This window comes from Nelumbo lutea, chromosome 1 (assembly GCF_056320005.1).
Source record: "Nelumbo lutea isolate HS-2025 chromosome 1, American lotus-T2T, whole genome shotgun sequence".
Taxonomy (NCBI): domain Eukaryota; kingdom Viridiplantae; phylum Streptophyta; class Magnoliopsida; order Proteales; family Nelumbonaceae; genus Nelumbo; species Nelumbo lutea.
The window spans coordinates 128,586,787-128,601,738 of record NC_142684.1 but is presented as its reverse complement, the minus strand read 5'-3'; positions in this window follow the sequence as shown (position 1 = coordinate 128,601,738).

The following is a 14,952-nucleotide window of genomic DNA, read 5'->3' as shown; positions in this document are numbered from 1 at the left end:
TGGATGATTTCTCTATTTATGGATCATCATTCGATGCATGCTTGCTTAATTTGGAAAAGGTACTCCAAAGGTGTGAGGAATCTAACCTTGTTTTAAACTGGGAAAAATGCCATTTCATGGTTAGAGAAGGAATCGTTCTAGGGCATAAGGTGTCCTCCCGGGGCATCGAGGTTGATAAAGCTAAAATAGAACTGATTGAAAAATTACCTCCACCACAGTAAGTGAAAGATGTTAGGGGCTTTCTCGGGCATGCCGGTTTTCATAGGCAGTTCATCAAAGATTTCTCAAAAATCGCCAGGCCCCTAACAAATCTGCTAGTTAAGGATGTGCCTTTTGATTTCAATGATGATTGTTTGCAAGCATTCAACACCCTTAAAGAGAAATTGGTTCAAGCGCCGATTGTATCAGCTCCTGAATGGGAACTACCCTTCGAAATAATGTGTGATGCAAGCAATGATACCTTAGGCGCATTTTTAGGGCAAAGAAAAGATAAGAAATTTCATACCATTTACTATGCAAGTAGGACCATGAATGAAGCACAAAACATTTATTCCACTACCGAAAAAGAACTACTTGCAGTAGTATTTACTATTGAAAAATTCAGATCCTATTTGCTCTTATCTAAAGTCATCATATTCAATGACCATGCTGCCTTGAGGTATCTGTTTGCTAAGAAGGATGCAAAACCTAGGCTGCTACGATGGATCTTGCTGTTGCAAGAATTTGATTTAGAAATTAAGGACAAGAAGGGTAGTGAGAATACGGTAGTTGACCATTTATCAAGGCTGGATGAAAAGTATGTCAAAAATATTGATAATTCAGCCTTACATGATGAATTCCCAGATGAGCAACTTTATGCAATTAATGATAATAATGAACCTTGGTTTTCTGATTTGGCTAATTTCTTGGTAGGGAATGTGATGCCTCTTCACCTGACATATCAACAGAGAAAGAAAATTTTCTCTGATGTCAAATATTACTTGTGGGATGAACCCTACTTGTACAAAATCTGCAGGGACGGCTTGATAAGGAGATGTATTCCTGAGGAGGAAGTACAAAGTGTCATACAATTCTGCCATGACAAAGAAGCAGGAGATCACCATGGAGCAGCAAGAACTGCTTCAAAAATTCTTCAAAGCGGTTTGTATTGGCCATCACTCTTCAGGGATGTATTCAAATATGTAAGTGCTTGCGATCGTTGCCAAAGGACAGGTAATATCTCCCAAAGAAATGAGATGCCCTTAAGCAACATACTTGTCTGCGAAATATTTGATGTGTGGGGCATCGATTTCATGGAACCCTTTCCAAAGTCTATTAATAATTCTTATATACTTGTGGCTGTGGACTATGTGAGCAAATGGGTGGAAGCATGTGCCTACCCTACTAATGATGCTCGAGTTGTCATTAAATTCATGAAAAAATTCATATTTACTCGTTTTGGAACACCTCGAGCCATCATAAGTGATGGGGGGAAGCACTTTTGCAATAGGCAATTTGAACAACTGTTAAATAAGTATGGTGTTACACACCGAATTGCAACCCCTTACCACCCTCAGACCAGCGGCCAAGTAGAAGTCTCTAATAGGGAATTAAAGCAGATTTTAGAAAAAACGGTTACCACATCCAGGAGAGATTGGTCCTTAAAGTTAGATGATGCGCTTTGGGCTTACCGTACTGCATTTAAAACCCCAATTGGTATGTCGCCCTACCAACTTGTTTTCGGCAAAGCCTGCCATCTACCTATTGAGTTGGAACATAAATCTTATTGGGCTACCAAATTTCTGAATTTTGAATTAAGCAATGCAGGTGAGGCAAGGAAACTTCAGCTCAACGAGTTAGATGAATGGAGGAATCACGCTTACAAGAATGCCCGCACTTACAAAGAAAAAACCAAGGCATGGCTTGACACTCGAATTGCTGGGAAGGAGTTCAAAGAAGGAGATAAGGTGCTACTCTTTAATTCTCGCCGAAAGCTATTTCCTGGGAAGTTGAAAACCAGGTGGAGTGGACCTTTTGTGGTGGCTAAGGTATTCCCGTATGGAGCAATCGAACTACATAATGATGATGGGAGTACATTCAAGGTAAATGGACAGCGGTTGAAACATTATAATGAAGGAGAGCAACCCATCCACCATGGGTCCATTCTTTCCTTAAAACTGCCATAAAAAGAAAGGTGAAAGTCAAGCTCATGACTTAAAAAGAGCGCTTGTGGGAGGCAACCCATTAAGTTTAGCTATTTGTTTGTTTAGTTTTTTTTTTTTTTATGAGTGTGTTTTTCTTCGCTCTTCGTATCTCACATCTGCAAGCTCTCAATGAGGCATTCAGGGAAGTCCTCTTAACTCTCTCTCCTTGTTTTTGCTATGAATATTCCATACATTGAGGACAATGTAGATCTTAAGTGTGGGGGAGGATTAAGGGGTTGATAAAATTTTTGAACTCTAGTATGCTTTGATCATCACTTTTTAACCTTTCCCTTTGAAATTTCTGCTCCTTAGAGACTTGTTTTTGAATAATTGCAAACCACCTTGAATCATGTGCTTAGGCAGGATAGATAAGAAAGGATGCAGGCAAATCTAGTTGAAATTTCTGGCTATGGAAGGCATCTTAGTAGTTTGAATGATCAATGGGCAAGATGCAATACAGATTTGACCCTTGTGAGCATTTGGTTTCTAACAGAAAAGCATGGGTTGATTAGTCTAGAACTTGTTTTGTTAGGCATGTTAAAACCACGATAATGAGTTCATGTATTGGAACGTGTTATCAAAAAAAAAAAAAAATTGAATAAGTGTGAGATGGAGCATAAAATGCACTCACACTAAAAATATAAGAAAAGGGTGAGATGGAGCATAAAATGCACTCACATCGAGAGAAAAAAAAGAGCTAGTGTGAGATGGAGCATAAAATGCACTCACACTAAAAGAATAAAAGGGTGAGATGGAGCATAAAATGCACTCATCCCTAGATCCCAAACCCTAATTCACCTTTTGATGCATTGCACTCATGATATGTGGTGGAGATTGAAAGAAGGGTAGGATCCATCTAATGGACGCCATAAAGGTTGCGGAATGGGCGGGGGAATTTCAAAAATTTCCTACCTTCTCCCAACTGGGAATCATATTCCCTAAATTTAGAATACAATATTCAAGGATCCTACTTGAACCATAATCAAACTAGATCTGTACCAAAAGATAAATGGGAGGAATATTCCTGATCCGGAGAAGCAGTATCTCCCAAAGTTGGTGTTCACACCCAAAGAATGCTCCAAGATCCGTTCCTGCTGAAGATGACACAGCTGTGGATGGAACAGAACCAGCAGGGTGCGTCCTTCACACTGGATCCTTCACAAGAATCCTCTGGAAACACTAAACACTGAATCCTTTTAGTCTTTGTTGCAAGACTAATGTCAAGAACAGATTTCTTGACTTTCCTTTTCTGCAAAGATCTAATCTTGCAAAAAACAGATGGCGGCGGCAGGAGGAGAACTCTAAAAATGAAAAAGCTGAACTGCCTTTCTCTTTTCTGGAGTATGAATGAGATCCTATCTCAATTCGCAGGAGATATCCTATATCTCTTCAAGGTGGTTCGAAATCTGATATTTCTCTTTCTTGGTTAGGGTTTCTCCTCCTTTCTTCTTGATTAAGAATCCTCCTAATTAGGAGTTATCCCAATCCAAATCAGTATTTGGATAGGGGATAATCTTAATCCTATCTGCAGATAAAGTTAGCTTACTCCTGATCTTATCAGGAGGTTACCAGATTCAAATCTAATTTGAATTTGGTCTCCAAGAGTGGATAAGGCTAAAGGCCCAATCCTTTTACTAACATTAATCACAGATTCGCCCCAAGGATGGGTGATCATATCAGCCCACCTTGAAATGGGCTTCAGGCCCATTAAGTGTTCAGTGTCTAATTACTTTCCAATCTGCTGCCCAGTTGGGCTTCTTTGTATGGCATGGGACCCAAGCATTGATCTACACACCAGCCACATGGGTTCGGCCCAGCCTTTAATACAAGGCCCAGCCGAATTCACTGAAAAACTCAATGAACCCCTTGAGTCCATCATATGGACCCTATGGGCCCAACACTTACATTAAGTGGTCCCTGGGCCAAGCCATCTTATAAAAACCCAGGGACTGTGGGCAGGTGCAAGATTAGCCCATCAGGTATTATCTTAAATGGTCTTACACTTAACCTCTCAGCCCTTAATGATCAAGCACTGCCCGACAAGAGAGGACCTCTCCCTCGGCTGCAAGGAACAGTGCCGCACTCTTCTCTTTTCATGGATCCCAGGAATTAAAACCATTTGCAAACAATTCGAAACCGTACATATATATATAAATATATTAATTTTGCAAAACAAAATTCCAACGATTGAAATCAACTACCGGCAGTTTGGTTTCCATCAGAGAAAGTGCATTCCCGATCATTACCCTTTGTCCGACAAAGTGGCTGATTCTGTCACTATGATCACCCACTCAGATGAATTCTCAAACTGCCCCAACATACCCAGGTTTTGATCCCCGCTAAGGATCTCACTGAATGGCATATCAAAGGCAGCCTGATCCAACACCTAGTGAAATGTCATAATCGAGTCTAGGGGTCAGGTGTAACTTTCCAATTTTTCCCATCTATCGCCAAGGTCCAGGGCAATACTGGAAATCTGGTCCGGTTCAAGGATTCAAGTAATCCCATACCACATGTGCCTCGGGTCTTACCCTGGTGGCTGAGACAGGCCATCCCAACACTTGGTGGCACACCAGTATCAGCCTTGGCAGGATAAATCTCCCCAGACTTATCCAACGGCTGTGAACATTTAAAACTAACATGAGTCTCTATAAATGTCCAGTTTTAGGGTTTTACACAGAATTAAACCAACCAACATGAATCAAACATGCACTTTATTTATTTCCACTAAATAACAAAAGTACATCAAATCAGATTGAAGCTAAGGGCATACAAAACTGTCTAACAGCTCCCACTTGCACTTAGGTCCAATCTGGTACAAGCCGGAGTCCCATACTTTCCACGTGTTTCTCAAACACCTTCTGTGCAGTGGCTTAGTCAATGGGTCTGCCACATTATCCGCTGATGCTTCCTTCTGAATCAGGACGTCCCCTCTACCAACGATCTCCCACAGTACATGGTACTTTCTCTCGATGTGCTTCGAATTCGAGTGAGCCCGAGGCTCTTTAGCCTGGGCGATCGCTCCATTGTTGTCACACAACAACGGGATGGGAGATGTGCTGGATGGAATCACTCCCAATTCGTGTATGAACTTCTTCATCCACACGGCTTCCTTGGCAGCTTCACTTGCGGCAATGTACTCGGCCTCGGTTGTGGAGTCTGCAGTGGACCCCTGTTTGCTGCTTTTCCAGCAAACAGCACACGATCCTATCGTGAAAACATACCCAGATGTAGACTTTCTATCATCTGGATCCGACTGGAAATCGGCATTGGTATACCCTAGAACTTGCAGTGAACTACCATCGAATACCAAACAAAACTCTTTTGTCCTTCGAAGGTATTTGAGTATGTTCTTTACAGCAGTCCAATGCTCCTGCCCTGGGTTTGCCTGGAATCTGCTTACCACACTCACCGCCTGAGCAATGTCAGGGCGAGTGCACAGCATGGCATACATGATGCTCCCTACGGCTGAGGCATAGGGAATGTCTCTCATGCTCTCAATCTCCTCAGAAGTCTTGGGAGACATCTTCTTGGAGAGAGTGACTCCGTGCCTGAAAGGAACGTTTTCTTTCTTGGAGTTCTCCATGCTATACCTCTTGACAATTTTGTCAATATAAGCAGCCTGGGATAATCCAATTATCCGCTTCGATCTATCTCTATAGAGTCGAAGACCCAGTATGTATGAAGCTTCTACAAGATCTTTCATGGAGAACTGCTGTGATAGCCATACCTTGACCGAAGTCAACATTCCTACATCATTCCCAATGAGTAGGATATCGTCCACGTACAACACCAAAAAGGTGATCTTATCCCCACTGGACTTCTTGTAAACACAGGGCTCATCCGGATTCTGCTCAAAGTCAAACGTTTTGACTGCAGAATCAAAACGGATGTTCCAACTCCTAGAAGCCTGCTTAAGTCCATATATGGATCTATTAAGTTTACATACCATGTGTTCCTGACCAGCAGCAATGAAGCCTTGCGGCTGCTGCATGTAGATATCTTCACTAAGATCTCCATTCAGGAACGCGGTTTTGACATCCATTTGCCAAATCTCATAGTCATGGTACGCTGCTACAGCTAGCAGGATCCTAATGGATTTAAGCATGGCCACGGGCGAAAAGTTTTCCTCATAGTCGATGCCTTCTTTCTGAGTATACCCTTTCGCCACCAAGCGAGCTTTAAAGGTCTCAATCCTGCCATCGGGGCCCTTCTTCCTCTTGTAGATCCATTTGCAACCAATTGCTTTTACCCTGGGGGGCGGATCCACTAGAGTCCAGACTCCATTGGTCTCCATTGAGTCCATTTCAGCTCTCATGGCCTCCACCCACTTCTGGGAGTCTATGTCTAACATAGCTTCCGCGTAAGTCACGGGATCCTCTTCACTAGTCAAGGTTTCCACCAGGTAACCATCCTGGTCATAACCATATCGGACTGGTGGTCTGGATACCCGGGTGGTTCTTCTAGGTTGGTAATTACCTGGAATTTGTGGGACATCTCCCACTGCTCCTGAGCTCTCCTCATCAAGAACTATTTCCTGACGATGGGTGTCTAGGATGTAATCGGATTCTAAGAACTGGGCGTTTCGACTGCAGAACACTTTCTGCTCACTCGGGTCATAGAATAGATAACCCACCGAATCCTTTGGGTAGCCTATAAACAGGCAACGACTGGTTTTAGATTCCAACTTGTCCGCACTTGTTCTTTTAACGTGTGCAGGACAACCCCAAATCTTCAAGTGTCTTACACTTGGCTTCCTTCCGGTCCAAAGTTCATATGGAGTTTTCAGAACTGATTTGGTTGGAACCCGATTCAGCACATAGATAGCAGTCTCTAATGCGTATCCCCAAAAGGATGTGGGTAATTGTGAGTGTACGAGAAGTGACCGGACCATGTCTAACAAGGTCCTATTCCTCCTCTCTGAAACACCGTTGAGTTGAGGTGTAGCAGGAGGAGCTAATTGTGACACTATCCCATTGGCCTTTAAGTAGTCCCTGAATTCGTCAGAGAGATACTCGCCACCTCGATCTGATCGAAGGGCCTTAATTTCTCTCTCTAACTGTTTCTCGATTTTCTGTCTGAACTCTTTGAACTTTTCAAATGATTCAGACTTATGTCTCATTAGGTACACGTAACCATATCGTGAAAAATCATCTGAAAAGGTGATGAAGTACACGTGTTGGTTCCGTGTCCTAACACTCAGGGGACCACATACATCAGTATGTATCAGGTCAAGTGTGCCTTCAGATCTTTCAGGCTTACCGTCAAATGGCCGCTTAGACATCTTACCTTGAAGGCAAGGTTCACAAGTGGGAAGATTTTCTACGGTTAGAAAATCCAAAGGACCATCCTTTACCAGCCTTGTGATTCGGTCAATACCGATATGGCCAAGTCGGTAATGCCAGAGGCACGTGGGACTTACTGTATCACGATTCCTTTTCTTGGGATTTTTGACCGATGTAGTTTCGGTTAAGTTAGTTTCCAGAGAAGGATGTAGAACATAGAGGCCATTCTCTAGTTCCCCGCATGCGATGAATTTATTATTCCATTTAACAGTAATCACATTACTAAAATAAACAGTATATCCATCAGCACACTGTTTTGAAACAGAAATTAAATTTCTTCTCAAGTTCTGTACATAAAGACAATCTTTAAGTACAAGTATTCCTTCTTTAAAAACTAATTCTACGGTTCCTATTGCCGCTGCTGCAACACTTGCAGTTGTTCCCAAGAATAATGTCACTTCACCTTCACTCAACCTTTTGCTAACTTTGAACCCCTGCAGTGAGTTACACGCATGAGTTGAAGCCCTAGAGTCAACACACCAGGACACAGAAGTAACTAACATGTTAGTTTCTATGACACAAGTTTCGATGTTACCTTTCTTAGATTCCAGGTAGGCAGGACAATTCTTCTTCCAGTGGCCGGTCTGCTTGCAGAAGTGACAGACATCAGATGCCTTGTTCTTCTTCTGCTTCTTAGGATTGGCAGCCTTCTTCTGAGGCTTCTTTGCCTTTCTCTTTTTCTTGCCCGATTTGTTAGCTTCAGCAAGCATAACCACAGTCTCATCCTTCTTGAGTAGATCCTCGGCTCTCTGCAACATATTGCTGAGTTCCTGGACGCTGACATTCAGCTTATTCATATTGTAGTTCATTGTGAACACATTGAAGGAAGAGGGCAAAGAATTGAGGATGGCATCCACTTGCGTGCCAAGATCTAGCCCGGATCCAAGAGCTTCAAGTTCGTTAATGTAACCCATCATCCGAAGACAATGGTCATGAACTTTCTGCCCTTTGGTCATCTGCGTGGTCATGAACAATTTCAGGACCTTCTGTCGAGTAGAACGGTTCTGCTCTTCATACATTGTTCTTAGACTATCCAATATGTCCTTGGCTAGTTCGATCTGATCGAACTGCCTCTGTATTGAGTTGTCTAATGAGGCAATGACAAAGCAGCGGGCTAGGGAGTTCTTATCCTCCCACTCTTGGTAGTCCCTTCTACGGGCCTCAGAAGCCCTATCACCCGGACGTTCCGGGGCAGGATTTTTTACTACCTTGTCTAACTTTTCGGAAGTTAGGACCAATATAAGATTTCTGTACCAATCGGCATAGTTTGGGCCCTTTAGCTTGTTATCGTCTAGAAGCTTTGCAAATTGACCGTTTGCCATTTTCTGATAAAATAGAAAAATCATTAGTCCACAACCTTAGTTTGATTCATGTTACCTACATAGATATGGCTTTTAATCTATGTTACATTCCCATTTGTTCATCTCTGAGATTTCCCTCCTTTCTCAGTGATGGAGATGACAAAATGTCTCTGGAAATGTGGGAAATCACATGGGGTGCGTGAAGCCAACTGTTTCAGCTGCATAACCCCACCACCTTTCTGTGACGGATCATATCCACTCATCAAATGAGTTTCCTTTTGGCCTTTGTCAGACAAGGTTCAGAGCCGTTTTCAGGTAAACCTTTCTGTCCAGTGAGTGCACACCCATCATATCCAGGTTACGCCAAGGTACCGTGAGAGAGTTCCCATTTTCTGGTGAAGCCCCTCCCACATCGGTCTATGACGCCCCTATCATCTTATGAAACACTTTAATAGATCCAACAGCAAATGGATAGCCCAATTTTATGGTGCGTTTCCTCATTACTGAAGGACCCATCATTATGCTAATGACGGAAGGCCTTTAGAGAGTCCATCATATGGGTCTCCCTATCACATGCATTCATATTTGCTAGAGGGAACAAAAACGCCCTAGTTTTAATTTAGGTCAAACCAGAGTGACTCCCACTGACTTTCATAAAGTCAGATTTCTGGTGAGCCTTAATCGGCTAGGGGTTCCGTACGCATCCCTTTTCAGTGTTGTGGGGCCCACCAAGCAAAGAGGGGTCATCCAATGACCTTGAAGGACACTATGGCAATGATGTGCATTTAGCATGGTGTGCGCAAGAGCCACTAACGAGTCTTCATGGGCCAAGTACTTATGGCCCATGGTCGCAGCACATCAAACATCCAGACATCACATGTAAAGGAGGAATTGATCCAATCAATTAATTGCTGTAAAGCCCATTGAATAACCCATTTAAAATCTAAGTCATTAACAATTAATGACTACTAGGTGTATGGGCTGAATCGCAGATAGCAATTCGGCCCATACAGCTTGTCTCACAGTAATGGGCCTTTTGCAGTTTTAACCCTTTAAAACTGGGCTTTGCAGGTGGGCTGAATTAATCCCTGTAATTGAACATCAGATTTGGAACAGCAAGTGTGAGAAAAATAGACTGAAAAACAGTCCCTATCGAACCCCAGATTCGGTCCAAACAGTTTTGGTCCAATCTAGTCCGAGAGGATCCAAAACTGATTTTCAATTCAAGAATTAATTCATGAAAGATCTGAAATTAATAATTTTGATTTCAAACAATCACAAATCAAACTATGGACTGTTCGCACCACCTGCAAAACAGAGGTTAATCACAAGGGTTGCAGTTTCACAAACTGCAAATCGCAGAAAGCGATTTCTCCAACTGCAAATCTCCAGCGCCGCCTTCTTCTTCCTTCTTCTTTAATCAAGAAAAATAACAGAAATCCTATTTCTATTAATTACATTCTTGATCAAATCCTATACATTCAGTCTAAAATAAAAAAAAATATTTACAAACCGAATATAAATAAATAGAAAGAAAAAGGGTGCGCAGACTATCTGCGCCAAATCTGCACTGTGATCTCCAGGTTCGAACAGTCCATTAAATCAAAATAAATAAAGAACAATTCTAAATAAACTTTGGATTTAATAAAATTAATTTCAGATCAATCGCCCTTAACAAGAAACAGTTTCTTGAAATAAAGAAAACAATCTGCGCAAATCTTGAAAGAACACCTTCTATCCATCTACGCAGGGCCAGATCTGATTTTCTTTTGGTTCAAGATTCGAACCTGTGGCTCTGATACCACTGAAAGAAGGGTAGGATCCATCTAATGGACGCCATAAAGGTTGTGGAATGGGCGGGCGAATTTCAAAAATTTCCTACTTTCTCCCAACTGGGAATCATATTCCCTAAATTTAGAATACAATATTCAAGGATCTTACTTGAACCATAATCAAACTAGATCTGTACCAAAAGATAAATGGGAGGAATATACCTAATCCGGAGAAACAGTCTCCCAAAGTTGGTGTTCACGCCCAAAGAATGCTCCAAGATCCATTCCTACTGAAGATGACACAGCTGTGGATGGAACAGAACCAGCAGGGTGCGTCCTACACACTGGATCCTTCACAAGAATCCTCTGGAAACACTAAACACTGAATCCTTTTAGTCTTTGTTGCAAGACTAATGTCAAGAACAGATTTCTTGACTTTCCTTTTCTGCAAAGATCTAATCTTGCAAAAAACAGATGGCGGCGGCAGGAGGAGAACTCTAAAAACAAAAAAGCTGAACTGCCTTTCTCTTTTCTGGAGTATGAATGAGATCCTATCTCAATTCGCAGGAGATATCCTATATCTCTTCAAGGTGGTTCGAAATCTGATATTTCTCTTTCTTGGTTAGGGTTTCTCCTCCTTTCTTCTTGATTAAGAATCCTCCTAATTAGGAGTTATCCCAATCCAAATCAGTATTTGGATAGGGGATAATCTTAATCCTATCTGCAGATAAAGTTAGCTTACTCCTGATCTTATCAGGAGGTTACCAGATTCAAATCTAATTTGAATTTGGTCTCCAAGAGTGGATAAGGCTAAAGGCCCAATCCTTTTACTAACATTAATCTCAGATTCACCCCAAGGATGGGTGATCATATCAGCCCACCTCGAAATGGGCTTTAGGCCCATTAAGTGTTCAGTGTCTAATTACTTTCCAATCTGCTGCCCAGTTGGGCTTCTTTGTATGGCGTGGGACCCAAGCATTGATCTACACACCAACCACATGGGTTCGGCCCAGCCTTTAATACAAGGCCCAACCGAATTCATTGAAAAACTCAATGAACCCCTTGAGTCCATCATATGGACCCTATGGGCCCAACACTTACATTAAGTGGTCCCTGGGCCAAGCCATCTTATAAAAACCCAGGGACTATGGGCAGGTGCAAGATTAGCCCATCAGGTATTATCTTAAATGGTCTTACACTTAACCTCTCAGCCCTTAATGATCAAGCACTGCCCGACAAGAGAGGACCTCTCTCTCGGCTGCAAGGAACAGTGCCACACTCTTCTCTTTTCATGGATCCCGGGAATTAAAACCATTTGCAAACAATTCGAAACCGTACATATATATATAAATATATTAATTTTGCAAAACAAAATTCCAACGATTGAAATCAACTGCCGGCAGTTTGGTTTCCATCAGAGAAAGTGCATTCCCGATCATTACCCTTTGTCCGACAAAGTGGCTGATTCTGTCACTATGATCACCCACTCAGATGAATTCTCAAACTGCCCCAACATACCCAGGTTTTGATCCCCGCTAAGGATCTCACTGAATGGCATATCAAAGGCAGCCTGATCCAACACCTAGTGAAATGTCATAATCGAGTCTAGGGGTCAGGTGTAACTTTCCAGTTTTGCCCATCTATCTCCAAGGTCCAGGGCAATATTGGAAATCTGATCATGTTCAAGGATTCAAGTAATCCCATACCGCATGTGCCTCGGGTCTTACCCTGGTGGCTGAGATAGGCCATCCCAACACTTGGTGGCACACCAGTATCAGCCTTGGCAGGATAAATCTCCCCAGACTTATCCAACGGCTGTGAACATTTAAAACTAACATGAGTCTCTATAAATGTCCAGTTTTAGGGTTTTACACAGAATTAAACCAACTAACATGAATCAAACATGCACTTTATTTATTTCCACTAAATAACAAAAGTACATCAAATCAGATTGAAGCTAAGGGCATACAAAACTGTCTAACAGAGATGTGATACATAAGCAAGCTTATGGTAATAACATTCCTTGTTTTGTCTGAAGAATCATGAGAGGGTATTTTTTGGATCTTGCTACATGTGATTATGAAAACAAAGAGGGCTTACTCTAGCCCTAAATTATTCATGCGAAGATATGCCTGTCTTCCTTGATTGTCAATCTCACTTTGGGACATGAGGATTGGCGATTTAAGATTATTCCTTGACAAGTTAAAAAGGAAAAGAAGTGGATGAATGGAAGGACCATTAATATTGGATTAAGGCATGCGGGAGAACCAATACCCTGTTGAGAAAAATCCAAGACCATCTTTTAGTTAGTGTGTTCTTGTTTTAATTTTTTTTTGAGTTTTGTCTTGCCCGAGGACGGGCAAGAGTTTAAGTGTGGGGGATTTGATGAGAGGAGAATTTATCATATTTTTATTCCCAATTACTCTGTCTTTTATACTGAATTAGCACCTAATTGGACTCATATTTCTGTTCAGGGCATGGAAGAAGGCATCAAGAGCAAAGAAAGACAAATCAGATGATTTTTCACAGTTTCGATATCGTTCAGTGATCTGGGCCTAACTCGCATCTCCGAACTCTGAATGGGTTAGAGACGCAATGGAAAGATAAGTGAAAAATCCACAACTTTCGTATTTTGGGATTTCGCTGATTCGGCCTGCATCGAAGTCAAATCCGGGCCCGAAGTCGGGGCAATTTCGTAGGAAGGCCCAATCCACAACTGAAGCCCAACTCCCAGAAAAGCCTGGCTGAAGCCCAATTCGCAGAGGAGGTCTATTACGAATCCAAGAACAAGAAACTAAGAAGAGTCCCTCCAGATCTAAATTCTTGATGTAATCTTAAAAAGATAAACGGATTGAGTTCATTAGATAAAGAGATAAGAGTAGGATTAGACTAGGACTTTCTATTTTTGCAAGTTTAACTTCAAGAGGAAGTAGGAGACCACCCCCTCCCCTTTAAGCTATATAAAGAGGGGGGTGGAATAGCTTGAAGCATCACTCAGTCTCTAGAGGGGATCACGAAGAAAGGAGAAAAGAAGTCAAGAAACAGAGGAAAGGTGATCAAGAATTCAAGAAATCTCAAGAAGAAGGTGGTGGCAAGAAGAGGAGATCTCAGCACCATGGGCGAATTCAAGAGTTCTTTCTTCCCCTTTGTTTGCTTTAATTCTTCCATCATGAACTGATTTATTTTTTGCTAGGGCTATGGAAAGCCTAACCATGTTAATGAATATATTTTTATCTTCTTGATTTATCCAAGATTGTGATTTCCATATGGTCTATGAATTATTGTGCTTAATGCAATTAAGAGCTTGGCCACCTCTTAATTGATTTGGGTTATGTGAATGAATTGAGAGAGGAATTCACATAATTGACAGAACAATTCATAGTGTGAATTGAATGGTATATAGAGATATATATACATGATTCATCTGAATTTAATGGTTTTCTTGGATTTAATGCACTTCCATCTTGAGAGCTCTACTCGAGAGATCGAAGGGTTACCTGATGGGCGTAGGTTTAGTATATCTCAAGAGAGAATATTAAATAAATTTGGGAAAATCTCAGCTTATGGGAATGACAATTAGTCTTGGATAATCGGACCCATCAATATTCATTACATTGGTTAGGTGGACCAAAAGTCCTAGCGATTTCATCATTTGCATATTCGATTAGTGATCACCCTTGTTTTTATTTTCTTTGTTCCAGTTTTATTTTCAGTAGTTCTTACTCAATCCTAAATTTTGATTGTCCAAATAATTAGGGAAACTGTGATTCTAATACTTATTTTGTTAAATTCCCGTCGGAACGATATTATTATACTACTTGATAACTAGTGCACTTGCTAGGGTTATATTTTTATAGCTATCAGAAATCACAATCTTGGATAAATCATAAAGATAAAAATATATTCATTAACATGGTTAGGCTTTCCACAGCCCTAGCAAGAAACAAATCAGTTCATGATAAGAGAATTAAAGTAAACAAAGGGAAAGAAAGAACTCTTGAATTCGCCCATGGTGCTGAGATTTCCTCTTCTTGCCGCCACTTTCTTCTTGAGATCTCTTGATCTTTTTTCCTCTGTTTCTTGACTTCTTTTCTCCTCTCTTGACTGATTTCTCAATGCAATTCGTGATACCCTAGGGCTGGTACCCCCAGCTCTCATATAGATTACAATTTTTTGGAGTTATCTCAAGAATGGATAATCCAGCCTTGATCCAAACTCCTCCTATCCTATCCTATCTTCTCTCCTCTCTCATTATCTAAAACCCTTTCTTAATCTTTCTGGAATTACATTTAAAAGTTTAAATCTAAGAGGACTCTCGAACTCTTGAATTCGCATGGGCTGCTTTTATGTT